Here is an 18,032-nt window from a genome sequence, read left to right on the forward strand (position 1 = left end):
GAGATAATTATAGTAATTATATACATCAGCCTTTATGGCCGGTCTGGTTGTATACTACTCGGGAAAGATTGTGACAATGGACGGATTTAGCCAGAGTAGTGGTGATTACATATAGACAGCATATTTTTTTTACATGGTTTGAATTTGGCTGTGGGCCCAGGGGGGTTTATATAATGATGATATACAATAATCAAGAGGTGAATTTGTCCATTATACTTTGTCAATTAAAGCAAGCCAGGCAGCCTTCCGTGTTTGAGAACGGCGCTGTTTTTTAATCGCCCACTAGAGGGCTGCAGCGCCGCAATAACCAGCCTAGTTCAAATGAACGAAATGACTCAAAAAAACAAAGAGATTTGAATGAACGAGTCTGTCAAAAGACTCGAACTTGCCAATACTAATATAAACTATGAGCTCTACTAGTATTTATTGCTGCTCTTACTTGTATGTATTGTCAGTTGTAGATCTGTAGTTGATGCTCTGTTGACGCTTGTATGTTGTTCCTCAAATGTAAGTCGCTTCGGATAAATGCGTCTGCCAGATGAGTAAATGTAAATGGTCCAACAAAACAGTATTTGGTTGTTTGTGACTAACATGCGTGACTCAGTCTACAGATTCACACACACCTTCACAGCAGCTCTGGAAGATCTTTATGATAACTGTTTCCCTGCTCAGGACAACCTGCAGAAAAGAAAAGTATATATTACATAAAGTCAACTTGCTTTCAATTCAGAAAACGGACATTTTGGTGTGAACCTGCCCTTAAAGATAGCATCAATGCAAAACTACTAGTATAGCAATATTATAGTAATTGGTAAAAATATGGTAAGCAGCTGACAATAAAATGTTTATATAAGTGCAATATTTGGATTAAAAATGTAATACGGTGACATTAATGGGGTAAATATCTTTTAGATCTGTTTAAAGACTCTGTAAGACGAAATATTGACATTTAGGGAAATCAAAATGTCGAATCATCCATTTATTGGACGGTTATGTTTTACAACTCGCTATATTTATTTGTAACGATCAGAATGAGAACCAGAAGCTGTGCCCCTACACTCGAGACTGCCTGTGCAAATTTGCAGTCAGACTTTGCCTCATTACAATCTGCCCCGTTTCATTTGAAGCTACTTTTAAATGCACACAAGACAAAGGTGATGATATTTGCACCTACTAATACTAAAGTCCCAGCTCTCGCTATTAACACAACCAAGACGAAGCCATTGAACTTGTTGATACTTATAATACTTGGGTATCCGGCTGGACAAAGCTTGACCCTCTTTATCATGCGGCTCTCAGGTTCATCACAAACGCTGGCTATCAGACACATCACTGCATCTTATACAGTAGGGTAAATTGGCTGTCACTCAAACAGCGCAGGATGCTACACTGGCACATTTTTATTTATAAAGCTATTTTAGGATTTTTGCCTTCTTATATCTGTTTAAAATTTGTTCATATGCAAAGCAAATATTTAAGATCTAGTGACGAACTACTTTGTTTGAAAGAGGAGTCTGTCTTACTACGGCCCTTCGTCCAGGAATGAACTCCAGTCTGAGCTTAAGATTGGTGCGAAAAAAAAGAATATCTGATATTCTGATGGACATATGCAGTTGTTTTAATTAACGGAAGGTAGATCTCTACATTTAGTCCTTATTTGTTTTTTTAATATATTTTAAACTCTTTGCATTTTTGTCCATGTAAATATTTTGTAAACTTTGTGTGTAAATCTGTCTTGTATTTTAATTTACGTAATGTATTGTTTTTCAGCTCATGGTTGAAAAATTGTATTTTATTTGTGCTTTGCAGGACTGTGTCTCAATGGGACATTTCCTGTTTAAACAAAAGTTTTTTTTATATAGATAGATAGATAGATGCCTCATAAATAAATAAAGGCTACAACATAAGTCCGGTAGCTCACCTGGTGGAGCGTGAGGGTTTGATTCCACCTCCAGCTTTGTGCTGAATGTCATCCTGTTTCTCTCCCCGTTTACCTGTCTCTCTTCAGCTGCTCCTGTCCAATAAAGGCAATAAAATTTTAAAAAACTAATACCGTATATCTGAGAGGACGAGACCATCTCGACACAAGATGGTTTCTGTCAAGTATCTGTGATGTTGATGTCTGCACATGATGAATATGTTGATACAATCCATTATATAAACTGACCTTTATTACAGCGTACTGTGATGAACTTTGTAGCTACAAGCAAAACTAGAACTGCAGCAACAGTAGAGCTCCTAAAGAGAATCCACAAAGAAACCATCCTGTACGTCCCCTCTGCTGCACGTGTCCTCAAACAGTTTCTCTGAAACACACAACAAAACCTAGAGTCACACTCAGAATGTAAACTGTATCATGTACAGCACGCTGGTTATTACCTACACAGAACTACTACTGAGGCGGCCATGCTGCTAAAATCTATGAACATGTAAAACTACTTGCAGATAAAACCACTGAAATGAATCTCACCTGGCAAAGTGATGTTATTACTGATCATATGACCGATGTCGTCCTGCTGGACTACACAGTGGAACCGGTTGTTTTCGGTCTTCTTCACAGTAGTTTGGAGGGTGATGTAGAAGTGACCTTCTCTTTCTGAGACCTGTGGCTCCTCAGCAGGAAGTTTGTTTCCAGCCCGTCCTGCCACTCTACTGTAGGTTTAGGAAAAGCACCTCGAACTTCACACTGCAGCAGGACCCCAAACTCTGTGACATCAACTATCGTGATGGACGGCTCTGCAGCTGCACCTGTGAACACAGTAATAAGAAAACAATACAAACAGTTAGAGCACTACAAATGTAGTTTTTGTCCCCAAAATACCCAGTACACTGTATGTAAGAGTCAGAAAAACTTTTAGTAACGGTTCCTCTATTAATCCCATTTATCACTGTACAATGAATATCTTTTTGGACTTTTTTTGGACTCTTCGTTGGACAAAAAAGCAATTTGAAGACATCACTTTGGGCATTTTCACTATTTCCTGACATTTAAAAACAAAAATTAAAAAGAATAATGAAAAAAAAGAAAAAAAAATTAATGTTAGTTGCAGCCCTACACAAAAATATAATTTTATAGATTAATATTTAGCTTTTGTTGAGCTAAATTCAAATAATTCAAAAGCATGTTCACCCCAAAGTGCGTATATTTCGTCAAATCTCTACACCTGCAGGTTGACTGCTTTGGGGGGCAGATGGGCGGCTGTCTGTGTGTGAGTGTGAGAGTGTGTGCGCGAGCGAGCAGGTGACAGGTGAACTACTCGAGGTGAAGAAAACTTGCTGTAAAGGAACACTAAAGAATCTCACCACAGATAAACACGTAGGTCTGAGCATAAATCTGATGTTTGATCTCCTCCTGTGTGGCTACACAGCGATAGCGGTCGGTCTTCTTCACAGTAGTTTGGAGGATGATGTAGAAGCTGCCTCCTCTTTCTGAAACCTGTGGTTCTTTAGCAGGAAGTTTGTTTCCAGCACTGTCCTGCCACTCTACTGTAGGTTTAGGAGAAGCACCTCGAACTTCACACTGCAGCAGGGCCACGTCCTGCGTTTGATAAAGTATCCTGACAGACGGCTCTGGAGATGCTCCTGTGAACACAGTAAACAGACACATCAGCTATAAAAGGACAATAACAGGATTATAAATGTAACACTGTGATGTTTCTTGTTCGTCTCTTCTCCGCTTGTAAATGAGGATTAAAGTGAGAGTGAGAGTGAGATGTTGTGATCTGTAGCGTGCTGCAGTTACTGCAGTGCTAGAGTCTGACTGAACACAGTTTCACCAACAGTTTAAAAGGCTGATGTGCCGTTTACATCGTGACCCACAGAGTCCGACCTTAAAGACACATCAGGAGAAACTAGTGGAGAGTTTTGAGTTTAATGTCTCTGATCTGCATGTACACTTTAATGCAAACATTGTCCTGTATCATAATGATGAAGATCATCATGACGACATTTCAAAATACATTTAACACCACAACTCTGCAGTAGTGATGATGAAACCAAATATGAAAAGGTCTTGGACTACTCTGGATGGCTCTTTAACAACAGCCTGTGGGCAGCTCCCAAAGTACTCTGAACATCTAATGAACCAGGAGGACGCTGTCTGTGGAGGGTCAGGTTTAATAATTAAATAATCTTTATCTAGAGGTGAAGCTAATTAGCTACCTTCACTGTTGTGCACTGGTATTACATACTCATTTACTCAAGTACTGTCATTATATACAATTTTAAGATACTTGTGCTTTTACGCTTACATTTGTCTTAAAAACTGTATTTACTTTGCAAATTATAATTTTACATGATATACTATAATATAAATGAATACATTATAATACGGTGGAAGACTACTGTAGTAATAACATGTACTGCAATATAAACAAGTTGTATATTAATGTAATAAATGTAATGATGGTGCACTTCTACACCGCCATCATTGAGTCCATCCTCTCCTCCTCCATCACCATCTGGCACGTTGCTGCCTCTGCCAGGGACAAGAGCAGGCTGCAGCGCATCATTCACTCTGCAGAGAAGGTGATTGGCTGCAATCTTCCTTCTCTTCAGGACCTGTACTCCTCCAGGACTCTGAGGTGAGCAGGAAAGATTGCAGCTGACTCCTCCCACCCCAAAAACAGATTCTTCCCATCTGCAGCTATGTACACAATATTATCTTCCGTTGTGTTACTTCTGCACAACACAAACCCAGAGTAATGCACATGTAAATATGTGCAACGTTGTTCTTTCTCTGCTAACAGTTGTATTATTTTTCTCTATTCTTTTTATTATTATTATTATATAACTTGCATTGTCCATTCCATATTTATATAGTTCTACATTTATTTACGTCGGCTGTATGTTTGTCTACGTGTAGCACCTCATCACCAAAGCAAATTCCTCGTATGTGAAGGTTTGTGCTCATTATGTTTCTTACCGTTTGGAAGTCCGGGTGTTTTTCCAGACAAAGTCAGCAGACAGAAACAGAAGAACAGAAGCTCCTGGACTGTCGACATGTTGGAGAAGTAACTTAAATTAACGATAACGGTGCAGATAACTTCACTTGCTGTTAGCTGAGATATTTCAAAATAAATGTACGCCTGCCTTTGGTGCGAGAGACCCGGGTTCAATTCCCCACTGTGACCCATCCACCATCGTGTCCCTGAGCAAGTATACACTAATACTAAACATTACATCTAACGTTATTTCAATTAAAACAAAACGCACAGTATGCCGCGTGGTCCACGAACTTCCTCGTTTTGTAATGGCTGTTGAATGTAATATAATGTGCCTTCCGGCCACCAGCGCTTTGTTGCGCTTCAGCGCACCCGCTTCGACTGAAAACTAAAGGGGACAGAGCGTTTGCTGTCAGGGCCCCGAGGCTCTGGAACAGCCTGCCCGAGGAAATCAGGTCGGCTGAGTCAGTGAACTCTTTTAAGTCCCTTCTTAAAACATACTTTTATAGGAGAGTCTTTCCCGATCTTATTTGACTTTATTTTATCCCTTTTATTTTATTCTATTTTACTAATTTTATATTAAATTTTCATGCTCTTATCTTTTTTTGTATTATTCTTTACACTTGTTAAAGCACTTTGTAACTTGTTTTTGAAAAGTGCTCTACAAATAAGGATTATTATTATTATTAAATGTATCTGAGTAAGTTAATGAGAACCAGTTTTTGGACAGGTAAGATGTAGACTGGTAATGTACATAAATATACAGAATCAGAATCACATTGCTCACGATGTGCTTACTCATACAATAATACTATAATAAAACCATAATAAACACAGGCTACAGAATAGAAAACACAAATATACACACTATAAACAAAACAGAACAATATAGACAGATTGACAAACCGGAACCGAACCAGAACTGAAATGCAACAAATTACAGGTGTGAAACTATTTTGAACTTGTTGTGATGACTTAACAGTTTATATGCAGGGATGTTAACAAGTAAACTTAATGTTAGTAATTATATAATATCTTCTGACTGTCAATGTGGATGAATGTGACAGAAGCGTTGTTTTCTAGCTAACGTTAAAGGTAGTGGAGATTTCTTACCATTTGGAAGTCCAAGTGTTATTCCAGACAAAGTCAGCAGATAGAAACAGAAGGAGAGAAGCTCCTGAACTGTCGACATGTTGGAGAAGGACCTTAAATCTACTGGACTAGTTAACGGTGCTGATAACCTCAGTTACTGTTAGCTGAGATCATTTAAGTTAAATATCCCAAATACACTGACAGTCGACAGTTAAATGTATTTAATACTAATGACTATAACTTTGCCGCACAACCTCTTTTTTTGTAAAAAACGGAAGTGAGTCCTTGACTCTTTTTCACCAGTCAGGGAACTCAGTCACAATGCTGACGCTGGACTTTGTTTGTTCCCAATTGCAGTTGTTCTTCTCTCAACTGCGACACCCTACAAACTGCAGCAACATGTCCTTATTCCTGACAGGAGAAACTTATTAGGGCAGCTCTCTTATACAGCCTCTGTGACACACATAATAAAGACATACCCTTTCCTCCTCAAAGGTCCAACACACCATATTACTTTCCTCCTTCTCCCCTTTTTGGAATCTTGTCATTCTTCTTGTCTCACACACATGAACACACATAACCCCGTAGCAGTGAAAGACACGTGTCTCCTTTATAGCCTGACTTGCTAAAGTGTATTTACAAGGTTTATATTTGAACGACACGGCTGCATGTTTACATCTTAAGACTAGCATTCACTGTATAACTGCATATTGTTATGTTGTATTATCTACAAAACGAAATAAATTCCTAATAGCGACCAGCAAAAAGATCCTTTCCTCCTCTCAGTGAGCGCGGACTCAAGAGAACTTTTACTCTTTTGCAGTGACAGCTACAGGTATTAACACTTCAGTTTCAATACACAAACGTACAAAACATGTTATGAACTTAATAAAAATCATTTCCTTCAACATTTATCAGGATTTGGTGAAGTTTGAACAAAAACATCAATGTAATCACTTTTGTAGCCTCCTTTGCAGCCTTATCTTCCATTTGATTTCCTCTGATGCTGACATGTGCTGGTATCCTTAATGATGTCTGTGAGACGCATCGTTTGAACTTTGCACATTGTTTGTTGTACTTCTGTCAAACCGTCTGGCCACTGCTCTGTAAACTGGCTTGTGATGAATCTGAGTCCGAACAAATGATCGCCCCAGTGGCCTAATTTCCTCTATCTACCTCACTGCTAACGAAACTGCAAACATTTCTCCTGTGCACACTGATACTTCATCACTAATCTGGAACAATAAAAGCTGCTCTTTTTTTTTATTAACTAAACTCTTTGGTGCATCTGAGTAGGTCTGGACGTCACAGCGGTAGCTTAATATATTCCTGTAGGGTTCTGTGAATTCAAAATATTGTTCTTCTTTACTAATAATGTAAAATCTACTGTGGCTTCAGGAAGTAAGCAATGTGGTATTACTGGCAATGGTTACATTTAAGTTCTGTTGCTTTTTGTGTCACTGTCCACCTCCTCTTCTTTTCCCATCAAAGTGTGTTGTGTTGGCTGATCTTCACTACGGCCTGTAAATAATTCAGTGATTATTCTTCTCATGTCATTTCTCCTATTTCCACCAGGAGGTGCTGCTGTGGACCCATTTTAAATATTCCTCAACATGATCTCAAAGGCTGATATTAAATGTTGTCTAACTTTTAAAGGGACATACAGATCCATACACCACACAACTGTAATCTAATCTAATCACAGTATTTGCATTCAAAGCTGTTCTGTCTGCCCCCCCATTCGTTTCCAACTACACACCTCAAAACATTTAGCACTTTCCTACCTTTGTCTAGTACTTTATGAATATGTACAGTCCATGCAGTTCCCTCATCAAATCATAAAAAAATGTGATATTATTTTGATTATTTGATTGATAATTATATTGATTATATAATTTTAGTGTTGTTACTATATTGATCATAATTTCAAATAATAGTATACTATAAAGTTTACCACTAGTATAATATTAATTCTAATTGCATCACTTTAATTTTTGTAGGTTGTTTTCATTAATTCAATTCTAGTGCAAGAAAAATGATATTCATTGGTCTTTAATTTGTTAATGCTAAGTACTAACTTGTTAATAATCAGAACCATTTATGCATTACGAGTTCAACATTTGGCAAGTCTGCTGTATCATGTCAAACCCATTCAGGCTGAAGTAAATGAAGCAATAACTGTAAAAATACTGTGTTAAAGTGTAAAGGTCCTGCAACCTATATAGTAGAAAAACATTATCAGCAGAATTTATTAAAAATAATGCAGACAAAATGGTCTTTCAGGTATTATTGGATTATTTGTGCTGACACATTAAAGCAGTATTTAAAATGTTGTAGCTGATTTTATTACCTGTTGGATGCTTTGATGTACTTTATAACAATGCCTTTTATTTTATATGCTCACTAGTTCAGTATACTCCAGCTGACAGATTAAATATAGTTCTGATGCCATGACCACTGAGAATTCTCCGTTCTGATTGGCTGGAAGGAGATAAACTCAGTGTGTATTTGTAAAAAGTTTTTGTAGATTAGATAAAGCATATTTTTAAGTTGCCATATATAAGAGGGATAATACCCTGTAAGTTGAAACCTTCCATGACTGTAACAGGTGACGTGAGGGAACTTTTTAAAACGCCTGAACACAAAGTCTGAATAAGGGTGTTTGTCCTGTTCTTCCCATTCTGCAGACAGAGCCTGAATGCAGCATAACCCCTTAATATGGAAGGAAATTAAAGAAAGGATTTCAATACATACACTAAAAAAAAGATAAATAAATAGTTCCACCACTGCTCTGGTTTTCCCCTTAAATATTTTATAGTTTTTATTTTATTTAAATAAATGTGTGTTTTTTGAGAAATGTTGGATAATTTGACCTCTTTCTGCCTCAAATTATTTGTGTATCGGTTTGTTTCTTTCTTCCTGTCCCATTAATCATCTTAAGATCCCTCATTTATTTCGGTGACCCTCTGAAGGGGCTGACCCCCAGGTTGGGAACCACTGGCCTTAAATAACTTTATATTAAAACCTTGAGCAGCTGTTGCAGATGTTTCTAACGCTGATAAATCAGTAACTAATAAAATCACACAGGAGACTTTTTACTGCAGAAAGACTCATACTTTATAGTAGTATAGTATTTTGTTGATAGTACTTCTTCCACCTGTGACCACAGGGTTCAACGGTTGTCCAAATCATTCCTCCTGAATAACTGCATATCTTCCTGCTGTCTGAACATATTAACACAATGAGAGCAGAAAGTGATCATCACCCACAGTCAGGACAAAAACCTGTCTGGGCTTATTCAGGACCCCCGACACAGACTGAATACTCTGTGTGAAACTCAGGTCAGAAAATTGGTTTTAAGCAGTTTTAATTTCAGGACAAATTTTGAGATTTATTTATAAACTTTAACTTGAAGATCAATGAGGGAGAGTCTGTGAAGAAATGTCCAGCAGCAAATAAACTTTGTCTAAAAGTGTCCGAGAGCTTAAAGCCTGAAGCTTTAACTGAAAAAGTTGTTCACCTGGAATTTTGGAAATCCCTGATGTGACTGTTTTTAACTCTATAACTCAAAGTATAAACATGAAATGAGTTTGAAATACTTGTTTTTATAGATTGACTGCATTTTATTAGAAACAGATTTTTAAAGAGCTTACATTCATTTTGTCTTCAAAGACTTTGAGAATCCAAAAACAGGTGTTGGGTCAATTATTTCCCTCAAAATAAAAATAGGGGTTAATGATTGTAAAGCCTTTTTGTAGACATGAAAATATATTTGTAAAAAACACATCATTCTGTACATAATATCCAGAGAGGAATACTGGACTCTTAATAAATGATGATACATACGTCTTGTTCTCAGTGCAGAAACAGCATAAATACTAACTGGCAGCTCCTTCTTGACACCGTGATAAATATAAAGTGATGAATAAAATAACAAAACAAAAGTAACATTACATTTATCTTTACATACATATTAAAATATTTAAACAATCAAACAATTAAACATTCACAGCAGTTCAGTCCTGACCCTGTCTAGCTGCCTAAAGTCTTTTTCACACCTGGGACGAAACAAAAGGCACAATTTGGTTCATTTTTACTCGACATCAAGTCCGACATGAATATTCTCGTTCTGTTCGTTCCACCAAAAGATTAAACTAACATGAATTTGTCGTTGTGATGAATGACAGTGGATGAAATGGTGTAGTGGAGGAATAATTAAAAAGTTGTGGTTTGTGTTAAAATAAGTCTTTACTATAATAAAGGCTCAGGTGCATCATTCAAAAAGGTTGTACTTCGTCTCTTGGCTTGTCTTTTTAAATTCCTATGTTTGGCCAAGATTGGTCAAATAATTCACCACTTTCAGTCGCCATTACTGCAATTCTGTAAATCTGATCATTATAATAAAGTAACTAGGGGTGTGACGAGATTAAAACGTGACGAGATTTCTCGTCAGGTAAAAATTGCGAGACTCACGCAATTGACATTGATTTTTCACATGTATCAAGTCACACATGAATTTTCTCACGCTGTGAAATACAAATGTATAAGTGACAATGTGTTCACAGGAGAGTACACATGTATGTTAATAAGCTAACTACAGCTGGCTGCTGTTTTGACACAGCGGAGGAGGTCATATTTAATCACATTCTATTATTTTAATTTGCTTTTAATGTTCATTGCGTTTCCATACAGCAGTTGTTTTATTTGCAAATTTGATGAAACCTGTACAATAGTAAGCTATTAAAATATGATATGGTTATTTGGTCTTATTGGCTTGGATCTGCCGTCTAGGCTATTTTGGACAGATCGACAGAAGCTACAGACTCTAATCTATGGCTACAAAGGTCCAAACCCCCTCTCTCTTACTCAGGAATCTGTACAAATGTAGGCAGTCTCGAGTATAAAACCAAGCCTAACTAGACCATTTGAGGTAGGATGAATGTTGCTGTTGTAGAATTAACACAGTGGCTCCAGGTGATCACAGCTGACGGAGGTGCAGTGCGACACCTGCTGGTCATTTATTGTAAATCTCTTTATTGTGCTGGCTGCAACGGTTCTATGCCATTGATCTTTGTAAGTATTCAGAAAACTTAACATTCAAGAATGCAGGAAATAAAGTGTTTACTTGTTTTAATGTGTATTTTTTTCAATTTCCCTATGATGCTTTTAAACTTTTTTTATATTTCCCTGTTGCTTTTATGTTTTATGTAAAGCACTTTGAATTACCTTGTTGTTGAAATGTGCTATATAAATAAACTTGCCTTGCCTTTCTGCTTAAACTTTTCATGTAATTCAGCATTAAAGATAAAATTAAAATAGTGTTAAAATCTCATCTCGAGAACCCAATCTCGAATCTCGTCACACCCCTACAAGTAGGCCTAACCATAATAAAGCATACTATAAAGTATATAGATTTATAATATTAATCTTTCACATTGTAATCTTATTTTAAAAGTGCAGTTCTGACCCGCCCATTGCCGACCACTGCTGTAAACCCCTGGGCGCCAGTGCTGGACGGGAAAATTATTGCGTCGGTGCTTCGTGGTGCTCTGCATCAGGTGTAGGACAGGGACCCTAAATGTGTTTATCATATGTCTGGTGTTTATAGAGCTATGAGACATCATGAAGTTCATGTGTTAGAAGCAGGATAAATAGGTAAGCGTGAGGGTTTGAGCGACTTTGAGATGAGCAAACTGTGATGACTAGAAGACTGGGTCATAGCATCTCCAAAAGGATCTGCAGTGGTCAGTACTGATCAGAGGTTCAAGGAGGATCAGGAACAGACCAGCTGCTGTAAGTCAAACTGCTGAAAATGTTGATTTCTCATTTTACAAGCTGCAAGCTGCCCTTTTTAAAGCTCTGTTTTGTTGAGATATGTGTGTAACTTCTTCTATTTCATTTAGGTGCCATCATGTCTTTAACACAGTCCAGTGGATAATTCAGTTTTCACTCAACAGTGTGAGAGAGGCAAGAGGGAACCTCTAAAACAAGTCTGACTGCAGAGAAGTCAAAATGAAAATGACCCGACTTTCCACTCGATTTATCACCTGAGTAAACACTTTCCTGATTAGCGTAAATTTGGTCCCTTCTGTTTAAACCCCCCCCCAAATGATTACGGCCAATATGCCACATTCAAGGTTTCAAAAAGGCAAGTCCACAAACCAGCAGGTGAAGTCATGGTGTCTACTTTGTTATACAGTCTATGGAGAGAGGAGAAAATACAAATGAGATATGATTATAAAACAAGTAAAAAAAACAATCAAAGCAACAAACAGGGTTCAGAAATGTTTGGAGATCTAAACAATAAAAACAAAATCAGAAAAACTGATAAGATAAAATTAATCCAAACTCCCTGTGATAAAAACAGCCTTTGTGAAACTCGTTACATCTTCACTGATCTGTCAGAGTGAGGTTGACCTGTCAGTCATTAAGGAGGCTGCAGGAGAATGTGAGTGATTCTAACCAACAACTGACCATTACATTTTTATAAATTGGTCCAGTGTAGAGTGAGAGCTCTGCAGTCGGCAGCAGCGAAACCAACGTAACCCTTGTGGGCAACTGTGCAAAGAACATTAACTAGAGAGTTTCTGACAACATTATGGAAAGGATCCCTACAGAGATATACTTTTTAAAGTACTTTTTGTTCAGCCAGAATCACTATATCGTTCTGCTCCAAGTCTCCAGACTCCACTGACAAATACAGTAATATCACAGAAGTTACCCTTAAAGGGGGCTACAGTGTGTGGACTCCTCGTGACGCCCTGTGAGGTTATATGTGGGTGTGGCCAATCTCTCTCTGTCTTGCAGGTGAAGAGCTGAGACTGACTGCAGTAACTCTGGGCACCGGGGCCCATTGCCCTGTACAGTACTTCTAACTTCCTGTTCTCATTCTTAGAAAGCTTTTGCTGGGTTGAGGGGACAGACCTCCCTGCTGACTGATGCTGACTGATTCTTCCACCTTTGGTTTGGTTTTTGGATATGTTTGCTTTAGTGGTATTACCTTGTTTCGTTCCAACACCCTTACACACACTTAGCCATCATCCTGTGCGGACACTACTGAAACCACTTACATTCATACCCCATACTTTTAATAATGCATGATACAGAATTTTAATTTGAATCAGAATCAGTAGTTCATCACAAGTAGTTTGTGCAGCAGTTATGACTTGAGGTAGGTGGATTTGTATACAGTATCTACAATATGACACTATAACAGTATTTACAGCACTGAAATAGAGAATGATGAATAATTAATAAGTGGTAACCAGTAAACAGGTGGCTGATTAGAGACAGAGTTACTGGGTTATTGCACAAGAATTGTTCCTGACACTGTGAGTCAGAAATCAGCTGTTCATCATGGATCTGCAGTGATGTTTCCTGCCCGTTTCCTGAATGGAGGGCAGGTTGGCACTGATGATCTTTTCTGCAGTCCTGACTATCCGTTGTAGTCTGCTCCTGTCCTTTTTGGTTTGAGAGCACACACCCCTGGGGGGCGCCAGTGCTAATAGTCCGGGTGCTGGATGTGATGTTTCCCAGCCTCACTTGCTGACTCCTGTCAGTCAGGAAGTCTGTGATCCGCTGGCACAGTGAGCTGGGTGAGTTTGGTGCTGAGGATGTCCGTGATGATGGTGTTGAACGCCGAGCTGAAGTCCACGAACAGGATCCTTCCATGTGTCCCCGGAGAGTCGAGGTGTTGCAGGATGTGATGCAGACCCAAGTTGACTGCATCATCCACAGACCTGTCAGCCATGTAGGTAAACTGCAGGGGGTCCAGCAGGGGGCCTGTAATGTCCTTCAGGTGGGCCAACACCAGGCTTTCAAAGGACTTCATGGATGATGAAGATGGTTTTGGAGTGGGGGAGAGGTGTGACTGTGGGATTTTCAAACCTACAGTAAAATCCCTTCAGCTCATCAGCCAGTTGTTGAGTACCAGCAGTGTTGGGGGATGGTCTCCTGTAGTTGGTCCGCAGGCCTTTCCACACTGACGCAGGGTCGCTGGCTGTGAAGCTTTTTTCCAAGCTTTTCAGCGTAGCATCTCTTTGCTGTCTTGACTCCTTAGTCAGAGTGTTCCTGGCCTGGTTGTACAGGACTCTGTCTCCACTTCTGAAGGCGTTGGTTGTTGTATGTGCGGAACGTTTTACTCTGCACACGTGTCCTCACAAAAACTGATGTAAGATGTCACAGTGTCGGTTAGTTCGTCCAGGTCGGTGGCTGCAGCCTCAAAAACACTCCGGTCAGTGCAGTCAAAGCAGGCCTGTAACTCCAGCTTTGACTCGTTGGTCTATCTTTTCACCCTCTTTACAACAGGTTTAGCAGATTTCAGATTGAACCCTGAAGCTTTCACTCAAAGAACAGAAACTCTGCCTCTTCACCATCTACCGCACGTTGAATGAACAATTGGCTTTAAATACAGCTAACTTTCCCTTCACTTCAGAAAGATAGAAGTATTATGTTTACCATAAAAGTCGTCAAAATTCTACTCAAGTGAAGGTATAATAGTATTCCATTAAGTATCAAAATTCACAGAATACTATAACCAACGGTTTCTCCATCGTTCAGTTTTATGAGAATACCGCCCTCCAAGATTCAAACCTGTCAAAGCCAGAGTGGCCTGTCAGAGCAGACGTGTTTCACTACCTGAGTGAACCAGTGTGTTTGCTTCACACGTCATTTTGACGTCACTAGTGACTTAACAATACTGAAAACAGACGTGCACTCTTTAAAACAGATATACATCACATTACATTGTGCAAGGACAGAAAATTACTATGAAATTAAACAGAAACATGATTCAGGGTTATTTTGTTTCCAGGTAAAAAGTCACAGCATTAAACATATAATTTGTACTAGAGCCTGACCGATAAATCGATAAAGGCTCATATCAGATAAATCTGAATCAGTGTTTATTATCTTATCTATTATCTGCAGCTCCCCTGTTGTTAACACCTTCTTGAGCCACAAATCCACCAGAAAACACTGCAATCAGCTGACAAGATCAGCTGGACTTTTTAAAATACTTTCTGAATTCTTTTTTAACTGCATTATGTCACATTATCTTGATGTGGTCTCATAACTACACATGACAAATGTCAGAGAAAATCTTTGTTTATGTTGAGTGTTTCTGAGAAGGGAAATAAAGAATATCGGCCGATATATCAAATCCGTAAATATCAAAATCAGTTTGGTCTTAAACCCCCATGTTGGTCAGGCTCTAATTTGGACAGTATTACCTTGAACCAACACGGGATGTTTTGCACGTGATCTTGAAGGTATTGTGTTTATAGTAGCCGATAATAGTGGGACAACATCAACCCATATTACCTCATTAATGTCACCATATTACCAAATTTGTATCACAATATTGCAGTGATAAAACCATTCTGACCATCAAATATGTTTTCCCATTATTCCCCTTTGTTTTTGACTCTTAGTACCCTGTACACAAAATTCAGTCTAAAATTACCCAGATGTCTCCTTGCACATTTGTGAAATCAAACCATCCATTTAAAGGACAGTTATGTATTTATAACTTGTTATATTTATTTTTAACAATCAGAATGAGAACCAGAGGCCTCACAAATAAATAAAGGCTCAGTGGATTTTCTTTTTCATAAATGTAAATACGAACTTAACGGGCGCCTCAGTAGCTCACCTGGTGGAGCGCTAAGGTTGGATTACACAGGTCAGATGCTCTGCTCATGTCATCTGTCTCTCTCCCAGGTTTCCTCTCTCTCTTCAGTTGCTCCTGTCAAATAAAGGCAAAACGTCCAACATAATATATCTGAGAAAACGATAACCTTGTGACGAGAGACGGTCTCTGTTAAGTATCTGTTATGTTGATGTCTGCACATGATGAATATGTTGATACATTTATATAAACTCACCTTTATTACAGCGTACTGTGATGCGCTTTGTAGCTACTAGCAAGCTGAACTGCAGCAAGAATTACAGCTCCTAAAACGATTCCACCAAACCATCCTGTGACGTCCCCTCTGCTGCACGTGTCCTCAAACAGTTTCTCTGAAACACACAACAAACCTAGAGTCACACTCAGAATGTAAACTGTATATCATGTACAGCACACTGGTTATTACTACACAGAACTACTACTGAGGCGACCATGCTGCTAAAGTCTATGAACATTAAAATAACACCATGTAAACATCTAAAACTATTTTCAGAAAAGATCACTGGGATGAATTTCACCTGGTAAAGTGATTAGGTTTGATCTTGGCTGATGTCGTCCTGCTCGAATACACAGTGGAATCTTTTCTTTTTACTATTTTTGGGACATTTTATAAACAAAAAATTCTAATTATAAAAAAACAACAAGAGATTAATCAAAAATAAAAATAATTATTAGTTGCAACCCTACACAATATCATGATATATATTTTATATTTGATTTTAACATTAATCAAGCTAAAATCACAGAAAATGTATCTTGTAATTACAACAAAAGCATCTTTCAGTGTAACTGCAGGGAGTGAGATTACAGACTAAGCAGCTGGCTGATTTCTGTGTTGTGATCTGTAGCGTGCTGCCGTTACTGCAGTGCTAGAGTCTGACTGAACACAGTTTCACCAACAGTTTAAAAGGCTGATGTGCCGTTTACATCGTGACCCACAGAGTCCGACCTTAAAGACACATCAGGAGAAACTAGTGGAGAGTCTTGATTTTAATGTTCTGATCTCTACATCTGCAATGTCTGTGCTACAATTTAGTCACCTTAGAGCTGGGTGATATTCAAGATGTTTGACAGAACAACATCACTTTAATACATACAGTCCTTTATCATAATGAACCAAGCCAACAGAACATCTTCAGATGCTTCATCAGCTTCTAGTGATCCAACAGTGTTGCACCACAGATTTCTCCTCATCTATCATGTCAGATAGATGGCTGTAGATCTAATAGATATCAACAAATATTTATTATTCTTTATTTATTTATCTTTCTTTCTGCAATCGATACTAATTATAAACCAATCAGCCATAACATTATTACCACCTGCTGGTCATTATGTAGGTCTCCCTTTAGCCGCCAAAACAGCCCTGACCAGTCGAGGCCTGGGCTCCTCTCTGTGTTCTGACACATTTCTATCAGGACCAGCACCCACTTTTTCAGCAGCTTCTTTTTCCTGCTTCTAACATAAACTATGAGGACACAATGTTCACATGCTGCTTAATATGTCCCACCCACTGACAGGAGCCATTTATAAATCTGTTACTGGGTTTGTGAGTGAAGTTTACTAAATTCTTGTGTTCCTGTGTTTGATCAGACTGATCTCAGAGTTTCTTTCTGTTATTTCCCTGCAGACCCTCTCATTCTTCCTCTCATCTCTGTAGATTCATGAAGTCTCAGAGTCTCAGTATAAGAGTAAGCTTTCACTCAGTTTGAAACTTTTTACACTTCTGCAGACGTCTTCATCACAACCTGCTTTGTGTTCAGTCTGACACTTAAAATAACACTGAACAATTTAATTATAAAATATAAAATACCACAGGAAGAATCTCACCATTGAATGGCACAAAGGTCTCAGTAAATCTGATGTGATCTCCTCCTGTGTGGCTACACAGCGATAGCGGTCGGTCTTCATCACAGTAGTTAGGAGGTGATGTAGAAGCTGCCTCCTCTTTCTGAGACCTGTGGCTCCTCAGCAGGAACCATTTTTTTAGCACTGTCCTGCCACTCTACTGTAGGTTTTGGAAAGCACCAAGAACGTCACACAGCAGCAGCATCCCATCATTTGTTTGTTCAAGTATCTTGACAGACGGCTCTGGAGATGCTCCTGTGAACACAGTAAACAGACACATCAGCTATAAAAGGACAATAACAGGATTATAAATGTAACACTGTGATGTTTCTTGTTCGTCTCTTCTCTGCTTGTAAATGAGGATTAAAGTGTGTTTAACAGAAAAACACAGAGGAACAGAAAAGCACAGTATCAGCCTCAGTTGCTCCTCCCAGCATTGTTAGATAGGACATGATATTTCA

General features: G+C 38.5%; 1 protein-coding gene and 1 long non-coding RNA gene across 2 annotated transcripts in view; both read right to left on the reverse strand.

Annotated features, from left to right (window-relative positions):
- Positions 1–271: 271 nt before the first annotated feature.
- LOC119886110 lies at positions 272–2,230 on the reverse strand. The gene is made up of 3 exons (XR_005441448.1): positions 2,168–2,230; positions 1,922–2,014; positions 272–678 (listed from the first exon to the last, which is right to left on the reverse strand). It is a non-coding gene; the product is annotated as an uncharacterized LOC119886110 (long non-coding RNA).
- A 7,407-nt stretch (positions 2,231–9,637) lies between these two features.
- LOC119886082 (butyrophilin-like protein 1) overlaps positions 9,638–18,032 on the reverse strand; it is a 164,589-nt gene continuing 156,194 nt past the window's right edge. The window contains exon 8 of the mRNA XM_038696608.1: positions 9,638–12,235. The gene's annotated coding sequence lies outside the window, so the exon portion shown is untranslated. The remainder of the gene's footprint in view (positions 12,236–18,032) is intronic.

Source organism: Micropterus salmoides, unplaced genomic scaffold, assembly GCF_014851395.1.
Source record: "Micropterus salmoides isolate LMB-PRFRI ecotype aquatic unplaced genomic scaffold, ASM1485139v1 Ms_hic_scaffold_4, whole genome shotgun sequence".
In the NCBI taxonomy this organism is placed as follows: Eukaryota; Metazoa; Chordata; class Actinopteri; order Centrarchiformes; family Centrarchidae; genus Micropterus; species Micropterus salmoides.